The sequence below is a fragment of the Pteropus vampyrus genome, unplaced genomic scaffold, assembly GCF_000151845.1.
Source record: "Pteropus vampyrus isolate Shadow unplaced genomic scaffold, Pvam_2.0 Scaffold22, whole genome shotgun sequence".
Taxonomy (NCBI): Eukaryota; Metazoa; Chordata; class Mammalia; order Chiroptera; family Pteropodidae; genus Pteropus; species Pteropus vampyrus.
Window position 1 is genome coordinate 12,702,832 of NW_011888803.1, and position 12,534 is coordinate 12,715,365.

A 12,534-nucleotide genomic window follows, 5' to 3' on the forward strand; every position below is an offset into this window, starting at 1 on the left:
ATATGATGTCAAATGAGTACAGGATTTATCAGGGTGATCACTTCATAAGTCACATAAATGTCTAATCACTGTGTTGTACACCTGAAACTAATATTGTATGTCAATTATAATTGACGAAAATAAAAATATAAAAATTAAAAAAAAGGAAATACATCTAGCAATACAAGAAATGTAACAACATACACAGCAAAAATTCTGTAAAGGGAACTATTAGAAAGACAAATCCACTCTATTTTTCTGTGGATCCATAAATAAGCCCAGAATATATGACATACTCTGAATTGCAGGTCAATCTTAACTTTAAAAAACATCATTCTCTGGCTAGATCTAAAAGACTTGATAGTTTGTTTGTTTTTTTTTATCATTATCGGCAAATATTTGTCACTAAAAATCTGTTATACTAAGTTGCCCTAGACAAAGTTATAATAATGAACTCTATTAAGCTTAGAGAAAATGCAAAATTTTCTTTTTGTTACTTTAGGTAATTACATCTCCATTCAAAAGAATTTTCTCATTAGAGGATCTCAAAATATTCTTAAAATAGAGACAACAGAAGAGGAAGTGTGAGTGTATATGTGTTTTCACAAACATGCTTTCTGGTACCTGCCAAAATCCAAACCCTGTTCATGCTGATAGTTGGAAGTATGCTATGATGGTAGTGCCTATTGGCAGTTCAATATGGTACTCTCTCACCTCACCCACTTCCCTAAGAACCAGGAAGTAAGGTTCCCCTTTGAGAGCCAAACAATAAGATCAACATCAGAGAGAAGCAAAATTCCTTGAAGGAGAGCCCCAACTAGCAATGTAAAGCCCATTAGAAATGCAGGGATGGTGCACATATATAAAAGAAGAATATGTCCCCTAGAAGAGCAGCTAGTCAGCCCTGGAAGCCCAGAAAAGGGGGTGAATCAGGGGCATATGCTGATGAAATAAGCAAAGGGCTTTGAGTGCCCATGCAAAGGAATTGGGACTAAATTCTAAAGTGATAAAATAGGTATACTTGTCTTCAGTGCCCTTCTAGTTTCTCCTTTTTACTTATTTCAACTATTTTTAGTACTCCTTTTCCTTCACTTTCTCTGGCCAGCTAATACTGTATTATCTTGTTTCTCCCAAAAAACAAGCTTTTCAGAGGCAATAGGGAGCCATGGAAAGAAATTTTACCTTACAGAGGTCATGGTTCTAGGACACATTTAACTATTGATCCTTAACTTAATTATAAATGTTTATCATAAATGCTCAAATATAAGATGAGGATTTTTTTCCTTCTTTATTGTGAATAGCAAAGTGCTGCTTGGGAAAGATACATCCAGGTTAAAGGTTTCTAACTCAACAATCTGCATTAGCAAAGGCGTCTGTAATGTGAAGGTGAACATGAAGGGTTGAGGCCAGTTGAATTCTAATCTCTAAGCTCCATTTGACAGATGGAGGCATCAGTCTATATTAGTTTGATTTCACTGAACATTAGAGTCACCTAACTCTTCCTGTCCTGATTCCATAATCCTTTCTCTATTCCACAAGCAACTTTCTGATCATGACTCAGTCTGCCTTTAGGAAAAGAATGTACTCATACAGACTTTTGATTTTTTTGGTCCCTATGACAGTTACTTCTCATTGCCAATTCGTACCCTGTTGTATTGCTTTTATCCTTCAGTCTCACCACCTGCTAATGAGTCTCTACCACCAAAAATAGATCTGCTTTTGGTGGATTGTTAAAATTCTGAGTTTGCAGGGCTGCAGTCCAGACCAACCCATGGACATGCCACAAATCAAGTGAGTCAAGGCTTCCTGGCAGATGAGCTGCTGATCTTGGTCTTTAAGAAAACTCTTTGACTTGTTGGTAGGGTGAAAGAGAGCTGATTTTTCCTATTGTCATATGATATGTATTTTTCCATTTCCAATGGCAAGCTTTCAGTCTTCATCTCTGCACAGCTCTAGGTCACTTCTCTTTTGTGCCCCAAGAAAAAATTTTGCAAGTAACACTCACAATTTCTGTTACTCACAATTTTGGAGGCAACAAACTTCTCGGTTGTTACCAATTCCTGAAGAAGAAATCACAGTACACTCAACATGAAGGATGTAGAAGAGCTGAACTGATGTAAGCTGTGTCCTCAAGATTTGAAAACAATGACTGGGGACATAAAGTTGACAACCAGTATTTTCTCTTTTTTGGTGTAAAGCTCCCTCCCTAAGCTCCTCAGGGCATCTGTTTCTTGGCAGGCTCCTGTGTATACATACATGCATATATGTGTGCATTACTGAAATAAAAATTTGCCATTTTTTTTCTTTGACAACTCTATTCCAGATATGTTAAGTCAGCTTTCTCTAACCAAGGGAGATTAGTTTAGAACATGGGTTTTAAATAAAAACTGAAAGCATCAGGAGCCACTGCCTACACAAGAACTTGAGAAACGAAAAAGCTTCTCTGGCAGTTTTTAGGATAGGAAAGCAGAGGTCCGGCCATCTGTAATAGAGCAAACGAAGTGGATAGTTCTGAGGGGACTGCTTCTAACTCCATGCAGCATGCTCACATGGCACCCTGTCCTCTCTTTCAGAACCTTGCCTTGGTTGCAATTAATTGATTATGGAATTATTGGGTTCATGACTACATTCCTGCAACATTTCAAGTTCTAAGAAGCCAGGGACTGTGTCTGGCTTTTTTCTCTCTGAAAACTCAGTCCCTACTACAGTGTCTCACCCCTGGCAGATGTTTAGTAAATATTAAATGAATGGATAGCACACTACCCAAGGGACTATGTCCTTAACCTTTGAACCACTAATGCCTAGCATCGTGCTTGGTATAGCAGGAATTCAGTTATCAGCTGAGAAAGGAAGAAAGGAAGGGGGAAAGGAAGGGAGGAAGAAAGGAGGGAATGAAGGAAGGGAAGGAGGGAGGGAGGGAGAGATGGAGAGGTCATCTCCATTCCATTAACTCAGTGCAGTTGGACTTCAGGTTTCCTGATTGATATCATCAAAGGGAAAATCGCCCTCTGTTAGCAAAAGATATGAAAAATAAACAGAATGCCATCTAATTTAATTTGAGCTGCAAACAAAGTGACTAACGAGGCATTTCTGTGTTTGGGTAGGAGGACATACTCTAAGTGCTACCTAGAAATGGCTTTAGTTACTTTGGTGACTGTTATAGTCTTGTGAGAATAATCTCCTCTTAATAAGGACAATTACTTAGATTTATTACTCCTTTGTGGTCTTGTTAAAGATCTAAGAAGAATCCTATTTAAATGAAAAGAACAATAGGAGCTTTTTAACAGGGAGCAAGGTTTAATTAAAACTCTGAGCATCAGATTGGTGCTTCTGTGGCTGGGTGGAAAAAACTGGGTTAAAAAAGAAAAAAAATAAATAGACAATGGCACCTACTTCATCTACTTTTGGGGGGAAAAAAAGTCCATTTTGCGTGAAAAGCCTCAAAAGGGTAGGTGTATTCGGGTTACACAAAACATTCCTTTTTTTGAGGGTGGCCTTTTGGAATAGAGTCTTCCTACTTCATTTAATGAAATATCCTTTAGAGTTGAGATAATGAGCTCAATTACCTGCCAGGGTGCCCAATCCAAGTGGCAGAGCTGGGATGACTGATGGGAATCCAGTAATAATACACAGTGGTATTTAAAAAGTACTTTATAATGTTCCCAGGGAGGAACCTGGACCAGAATGCTCCCAAAGAATTGCATTGTCCCAGAGAGCCCCATCCCACAAGTGAAGCTCAGGGTTCTTCCTGCTTGAATAATAACAGCAAGAGCTGTTTGGAAACTCCGAAAGCTCTGGCCCTGGGGAAATGTCATTGAAAAGAACTAATATTCTATTAACCTCCAAAACAAAAATATAGAATGTAACAAAACGAGTGGCGCTAACCCATCAGATGGGTGGCCTAATAAGCCGACTGGTGTACACGGCACAGACAGACAGCTTCTCGGCTGTCTGACATAGCTGGTGTTTCCACTTTTGTGGCGCATATAAATGCAGCTGTCTGCTGTTTGTAGCATTATTCTGCTCTAAATAAATAACCAACAGCACTCATTTAGATGCATTTTGGGTGACGATGACACATGGGAACTCATGTCATCTAACCTAAGCCAGAAGTATTTCTACATTAAATTATATTATTGAAAACAGTGAAGGAGTAAGCATAGGATGAGGTGGGGGGAGGGGTTCTTTCTTGGCTTATGGGGTATGTTCTGATTTTATGTCACCCTAGTGGTCAACAAATGTCATACCAAGAACGGATGAGCACTAAATGAATCTCTTCTTGTGATGATTATAACAAGACTGTAAAATGGAAAACAGTAAATATAACTCATCCTTATTAAGACTCTCCGGTATTTGTTTCCAGCTAGGGCTTCTAACAAGAGAGTAAACAATACTTGGTCTCCTGTGATTGCTAATTAAAATGCAATAAATTATGGAATCAATTTAAATTTTGGATCAGCTCTACAATGGGTTCAACAAACCTCCTAAATTTTATTTTCCCCTTGGGGCCTCTTTTCCAGAACCTCGAGATGGGCAGTCCTTGTGTGCATGGCCTCTCTTTTGTTTGAGTTTTAATTGCTCTGGCAGCTCCTTTTGGGGAAAGATGGCCAATAGCAGAACAAATTCCAGGATCCTGGCATATGCTTTTCCTGCCTCTGAGTTACCTCTTTGCTTTTGGCATGTTGTTTGGACCAGGGTAAGACTTGGGGTTGCTGCTCAAAGACATTCAGTGGCAGTGGCCTTGGCAAGGTACCTGGCACAATCAAATAGATTGGGTTCTGCACAGTCTTGTCTGGGCCCAGCAAGAACAATGGGGTCTAAATGGTAAATAACTTTTATGTACCTAATGCATGAAGGCAAAATGTTTTTCAGCAAGGTCCAACAGGAGAGGAGACGAATGCCTACTCTCCTGCTAGGTAGGCCTTGAGAGAGGAATATATAGATATGGATATAGGTATAGATATATAGATATAGTTATAGATATAGGTACACTTATACAGATTTATCCTAAGCCAGAAGTACTTCCACATTACATTATATTATTGAAAAGAATGAAGAAGTGAGGATATATATAGTTATATGTGTATATTTATACCTATATCTATATATTCCACTCTGTAGCTATCTATAGTTACATAGATATAATTATGTATAATATAGTTATGATTATATTATAATATATTTGTAATATAATTAATAATTATCCATTTTTAGAAATAATTAATATTGCTAAATATTAATTACATTAATATATATTATATATGACTATATCTATTAACACCTATGTTTATATCTATATATATAGCTTTGTTTTGAGGGTATCTAAATCTAGTAGACTCTACAGGAAAGAAAAATGTTCTAAGAAAGATTTCCTCTGGGAAAAGCAAGTAGCTTTGACTAAATATGGCAGTGGCTCTTTCAAACTGTCAGAGAAAAGATAGGAACAACTTGCTATAGCTTATAATACTAACTTCAGACACTGGCAAAGCTGCCTAAGTGGAGACCCTTGGAGAGAGATGCTGCCTGCTCCTCATCTGCATCAGGAGGGGCAGGTAAATTGTGAAGAGGAATACGTGTGTGTTCCAGCCAGAACACAGTTCAACTAGGATTGTCCTCTGAGCCGAGACCGAGACACAGTTCCAGATAATAGGACAATTTATATCAGAGCAGATACACAACGCAAGTCTGCTCTTTCCCTGAGAAGAATATGCCTAGTTCTTTTCTGCTTCCTTCAGAAAAACATCAACAATTTCATCTTTTGCTGCCTGAGAAGCAAGCTTGACATAGTAAGAGACATGCCATCCACCCAGCTGTTATTCCGGAGAATTAACTTCTATCCCATTTGCATGTGTGAAGTGCTGCCTACCTAGTCAGTACTCAACAAACTCTCCTTGGTTATTTGTGAGTCGAAAAACATTTTCACCTTATAGATAGGCCATATGGACTCTTTAAAAGTCATCTTAATGTAAGGCATAAATATGGACTTTACAGTACGATAGAGTTGGGTTCAAACCTCTGTTTTGTTTCTTGTTAACTGCATATTCTTCAGCAAGTTATTTCACTTTATATATAATATATAAAATGTGGTTAATAATGCCTGCCCAGTGGGGGCTATTATGGAGTTTAAGCCAATTCTTGTGTATAAAATGCCTGCAACGTTTAGTAGACAATAAATGTTAGTTAAAACAACTTAAAATGTGTCTTTCTCTATTTAAACTTTATATTCATTTATCATTTTATATATAAAAAAACCTCTATATATTACCTGTTCCTATGCCTATTGCCCTGGTTATTTTCTTAAGGGAACAGCATGACAAAATACTTCAAACAGCAAACAATGATTTTTCTTTTCCCGGAGAACACACACATACACATACACACCACAGCACATGTGCACACTCGCACACGCAGAGGCAGATGGATGACTTTCCAAAGTGCCTCAAGCTTTGGATTGTCATCATAATTAAGAAACAGACCTATTTAATATGAGAAAACACTGAAGAAGTTAAGGTGCAGCACATCATAAGAGGGATATTTATCCCTGATCTTTAAAAAATATATTCTGAAGATCCCAGAAGAAGAAAGGTGTAGACCCAACTGCCTGCCGGTCAGGATGGTCAAATTCTGTGCACTTGTGCTGGCAGAAATTTTAAAAACCAGACTCCAGCAATCACTTGCTCTCATCCAACTCTGTGGTAGCTGATAATGAACATTTAATGGTGATTAGCTTCATTTTGTTTGACAGGAAAACTGTTGGCAGAGCCGCAAACAATAACTAAAAAAGACTGCGTCTCTAGAGCGATACCGAGCCACTCTCTAGAGGGGTTTCTTCTCTGTCCTTCTAACTGCCCTTGTATTTCTGATCTGACAGCACCCCGAGCAATGAGCCTTTTCTGTTCGTGATCATTCCTGGTTGGGTAGTAAATCAAACACCATCTTCCCCTTTCTCTCTTCTGCCTGGAGACTTTTTTTTTTCTTCCATTTTGCTACTGCTCCAAGATGAGCGGGGTCCTGGAGAGCCAGTACCAAGTAGGGGGTCAAGAAGAGGAGCCCAGACAATGTGGGCAAGAGGGTAGGAACCCCGGGCTGGAGAAAGGTTGTGAGCAGACCACTGTACCCAGATACGAAAGTCTCCAGAAAAATTCTATTGGAAAATAAATGCTTCCCAGGGCTAGGAGAGGACTAGGGAATCCTTTTATCACAGAAAGCTATCACTCTTATAGTTAAAAAAGAAATTCTTTTTTAAAAGTCCCATAAAGAGGAAAGCTGACTTAAGCACACTTTAAAAAATTCAACATAAGGAACGCGGAACACCGGCTTTTAAAAGTCCGGCTTCATTTATGGCTGGTTCAGGGGGTGGATGTGAGGGAAAGGAAATAGAAATAAAGACGTTGGGGAGGTGTGATGGTCTATGGAAGATGAGCTCGGTCCAGGCAACTCCTTGAGTTCCAAACGCGTCTCTACTTTTAGGAGCTCGAAGAAGGCTGAGCACTGCACCAGAGTGCAGCAGCAGAAGGACCTTTGGTGAGCGTTGCTGTTTCCAAAGCAGTGCAAGCGAAAGAGGGCCCCAGCTCAGGACGGAGCCTGGAAAGCCCGCTGCTAACCGGTCCAGCGGAAAAGAGCCCCTACTTGAGACTGAGACGGAATGAAGAACACCAGCACCGCCCAGCCAGCGCCAAGGCTGGAAAGAGAAGCACACCGAAGCCAGCTCTGTATGCTGAACGCGGACCACTCCCGGCTATGCCTCTCTCCAGTGCGCATGCGTGATTCTCATTCACGCTGCCTCGCGGGGCCTGGGGAGGAACACGTGGGACTTCCCATGCCATTTTCCCCTGTTTACTTCTTTTCCTGAACTGAAAGATCATTCCTTATCCCTGGACACTTCATGCACAATTAAGTCTGGTATATAACATTTTCTTACCCCATCTCCCATCTTCCCTTTTTTCCTAAAACTCTTCCTCTGTGCTCTCTGGAATACAAGGTTGGTCATGAGCAAAATCCCTGTATCCTCCACCTCCCCTCTGAACTCTTCCATATTTTTGAAACTTGCTTTTTCCGAAGACATTGCTTGTCCTGTGGCTATGTGCGGTCGTGGCTACCCGGCTTCAAATCCATTGATTCTTTCCCCCTTTCAATCTCCCTCAACCCTCTCATGTCCTCTTTGCCCAGCTTAAGTCCATAGTCAATCATTATAATTACTCCAAAATTTACATCTCAAGCCCAGACTTCTCTTCTGGGCTACAGTCAGATATCCAGTTGCCTACTTGACAGCTCCACTTGGATTGGATGTCTAATAGGCTTCTCAAATTCTAACTGGTCCAAAATCAAGTTCATGATCTTTCCCATCTGCTCTTCCTACAGTCTCCTCTGTTTTAGTAAATGGTGGCCCTTTTAATTGCTTAAATGAAGACAATTGCCATCATTAGGAACCCCCCACCCCACCATACTTCATTGAGATATAAATGCAATATAACATTGTGTAAGTTTAAGGTATACAGCATGACGATTTGATACATGCATATGTTAGGAAATGATTACCACAATAATGTTAGTTAACACATCGTCATCTCACATAGTTTCCTGTTTTTTTTTTTTTTTAAGATTTACTTTCCTAGCAACTTTCAAGTATATAATACAATATTGTTAACATAGTCACCATGCTGTACATTAGATTCCCAGAACTTATGTACCTTACAACTAGAAGTTTGTACCTTTTGATCACCTTCAGCCATTTTCCCCACTCACCTGCACCAGTCTACTCTGTTTCTGAGTTTGTTTTTTTTTAGATTCCACATATCCATATATAAGCGAGATCATATAGCATTTCTCTTTTTCTGACTTATTTCACTTAGCACAATATCCTCAAGTTCCATCTATATTATTGCAAATGACAGGATTTCCTTCTTTCTTGTTGAAAAATATTTCATTGTATGTAAAAACATAACACACTTTCTTTATCCACTCTTCTGTCAATGGACACTTTGGTTATTTCCTTGTCTTGGCTATTGTAAATAATTCTACGATGAACATGGGGTAGGGGTAGGGGGAGATATCACTCAAAATAGTGATTTCGTTTCCTTCAGATATATACCCAGAAGTGGGATTGCTGGGTCATAGGTGTTCTATTTTTAATTTCTTGAAAAACCTCCAATCTGTTTTCCATAGTAGCTGTGTCAATTTACATTCCCACCAATAGTGCACAAGGGTTCCTTTCTTTCCACAGCCTCATCTACAACTAACCTCTTGTCTTGTTGATGACAGCTATCCTAACTGGTATGAGGTGATATCTCACTGTGGTTTTGATGTCCATTTCCCTAATGATTAGTGATGTTGAGGACTTTTCATGTCCTCTTTGGAAAAATGTTTAGTCAGGTTCTTCAGGTCTTTTTTCTTTCTTTCTTTCATATTTCATAAGCTGTCAACAAATCTTATTGGTTCTCACCTTGATTTAACCACTTTTCACTATCTTCACTATCACCTCCTTGTCCAGGCCACCATCATCTCTTGCTTGGATTCTACAGTAGCCTCCTAATTATTTTCCTTTGCTTTCCTTCAGCCCATCTCCAACACAGCAGCCAGAATGTGCTAAAAGTAAGACATTCCAGGTCACTCCTAAGCTCAAAGTCCTACTGTGGCTTCCCACATTACAGAGAGTAAAGCCAAATCCTTATTAAGCCCAGCAAGACCCACCTGATCTGCTTTCCAGCCTAGTCCCACCTCCTGGTCTTCCTCCTACCCTCTGCTCTGGTCACAGAGGCCTCCCTGCTCTTCCTCCAGTGCCAGGAGTGAGCTTCTACCTCAGGCTTTTGTACTTGCTATTCCTTCCTACGTTCACACCTTTGCAAAGAGGCTCTGCCCTGGCTAGCCCATCTACACTCTCTCTGGATTCCTCTATTGCCTTTTTCATATGTTTCGTTTTATCACTGTCTAACATATTAATCTTTTATATTCTGTATCTTTGCTTTATTTTCATCTCTTCTGTTCACTGCTGAGTCTTCATTGCCTCAAACAGTGCCTAGCACATAGTTATTCAATAAATGAGTAAACACTGCAGGCTCTGGGAGTGGGTCATTGGTGAGGACACAGAGAAAGGAGGTAGATTGGAATGTAGTCGTGGTAGAACTGGGCTTTGGGGGAAGGAAGACATGGGAAAATAACCAGAAAAACAAGTTCTTTGAGATCAGGGCCTGCCTCATGGCCATCATGATATTCTCAGTTTCTGGCACACAGCCAGGCCCTAAGCAGCCATTCAGAATATATAGAATTAATGGACACACTTTCTCCAGATTGGAGAAGTCTAAAAAAAGAATTGAGGCAAAACCAAGCGAAGTTGTTGATTTCAAAATCCTCCTATAACCTCATGTTACCCAGAACTCTGTCACCTGGGTGTCCCCTTGCTAGGTCACCTTTTTCTTTATTATTTAAATGAAAACACCTCGAGTCTTGTGGGATGAATGCTATGGTGACCTCCCCAAAGGATATCAGTAAATCCCTGGTGCTGGTGTTCTCTGAGTTACCTCTCTCACTAACTTCCTGGGCCAGCTGAGTCTCCATCGGACGTGTGTCAGAATCGTCTTGGGATGCTCTCCTTTCTCATCCTGTGGAGACCACAACCTCCGTTGACCTCAATAACACAGAATAGTGTATGCAGCAGGCTTATCCTAAAATTAAGGGTTTTACAACAATATGACACATCAATTTAAAAATTACTTAACCCTGTTCCTAAAAGTATTCCTTGCTCCTCCTTCCCCAGGATTTCTCATTGTCCCACTTTTCTCCTCAGACTACACACATAGGCAGGCAGGATAAGCCTGGTCCATAGTGATAGCTCTCTTTGGGTCTGGCAGGGAGTTCCCTGGAACGCCCTCACCTGCAATGACAAAGCCATCGAAACTAGGTCTCAGAAAGCTGTTTTCCATTTCAGTTAACTATATGTGATTTAGATTTTAGAAATATGGTTTGGGGCTATCTTAATTAAAAGTTTTATGAACACAATTTCCGGCTTGCAAATGGTTATAATATTGCTTCCTTCTCAACCCAAACATGTGGTGAGAACTTCAGAACAATTTAAATGGGTCTCACCTTGCCCAAGAGCTAATAATTTAGACCACAAGCCCCATTCAAACTCCAGGTTAATCAGTCACTGATTTAAGGAAGGAAATAAAAGGACAGGCACTGCACAGGTGTTCCAGCTCTTTGCACTTACTAGGCAACGGGGTGTGGAAAGGAATTAAAGCTACAAAAAAATCTGCCTTATACCTCTCCTCAGTCATACTCTTTTCAGGCATCGAGTTGCACATATCACTTGCCCCTAAGGGCAAGCTTTAGCTAAAAGGAACTAGCTGGCCTCCCAGCCTGCCTCTCGAGGCTTATCAGCCCCTTGAACAGTCCAGTGAAGAGTCACAAAACCTGAGGTCCTCCAAGTCACTTTTAGGTGTGCCCTAACGAACTGTGCCTGAGTCCCCCAGAAGTCTGTGCTGGATTCTGTACTAATATCTCTTCATCTCACAACACCCTACAATAGGTATTTCTTCTCTATTTTGTAAATGAGGAAGTTAATTGTTCAAGTTCGCACAGATAGTAAGTGGTAGAGCTAGATTTCACTTCAGGGTGTTGGACCTCAAAACCCTCCTCTAACCTGAAAAATCCTGCCTCCTCTGATTAGAAGCAGCTAATGAAACTTATAAGTAAGCACATGGTAAGCGGGAGATGGAAATGCTGAAGCAAAGAAGGAGCCTGGGATCCACAGCCAAAGAGCTATATGCAGATCAGTAGCCCGGCCAGCCACTACTGGACAGTAACTGATAGCAATAATTCATTTTCGCAAGGAAAAAATTAGTATGTATTCACTCAAATCCAAAAGATAGAAAGGTATAATTATTTTAGAAAGTCTAAAATGCAATATGGTTACAATGAATGGGTTAAAATAAAAATATCATTTAATTATTTAGAAGATTTACTCTTGTGGAAAACAATCCATTTAACGATAGTGTTAGCTGGATAAATGAGTTATTACTGCTATATAATTTCGCTCAAATGCATGATGAGTTTTTGAAAAATGGGTTTAGTGTTAAATTCTAGACAGGTGAATAGTGTAGCCATTGCTCGTATTTCACCTCATGAGCTCAAGCCATGATGCCAATAGCTCAAAGCATTTCTTCTGCAGTTTGGGCAGCCAGCATCCTTCCAGGAATATACTTGCAACTAGAAAATTTAACCAAAGCCAAGCAAATGTGTGCACTTTGTTATTACTATTACTGTTTTAATAAATGTCTTCCGCAAACTCACTAATCTTATCATCCTGAAAAACAAAACAAAACAAACCTAATTCATTTCCCCTGGTAATAAGGGAATAACTTATGAAAACAATGCCTTACAGTATACAGAATGATGCAATGATAGGCAACACTCAAACTGGCAGTTAATTAGTACTTGGGCCCCTGCCTGTTTTGAATATGTTTATTAGTTCTACCCTTGCAAGTGGAGTAGTGGTATTCTACATGAAACACCAGAGAAGTTAACAGCATTCTTATTCTGAGGATGAAAGAAACATTA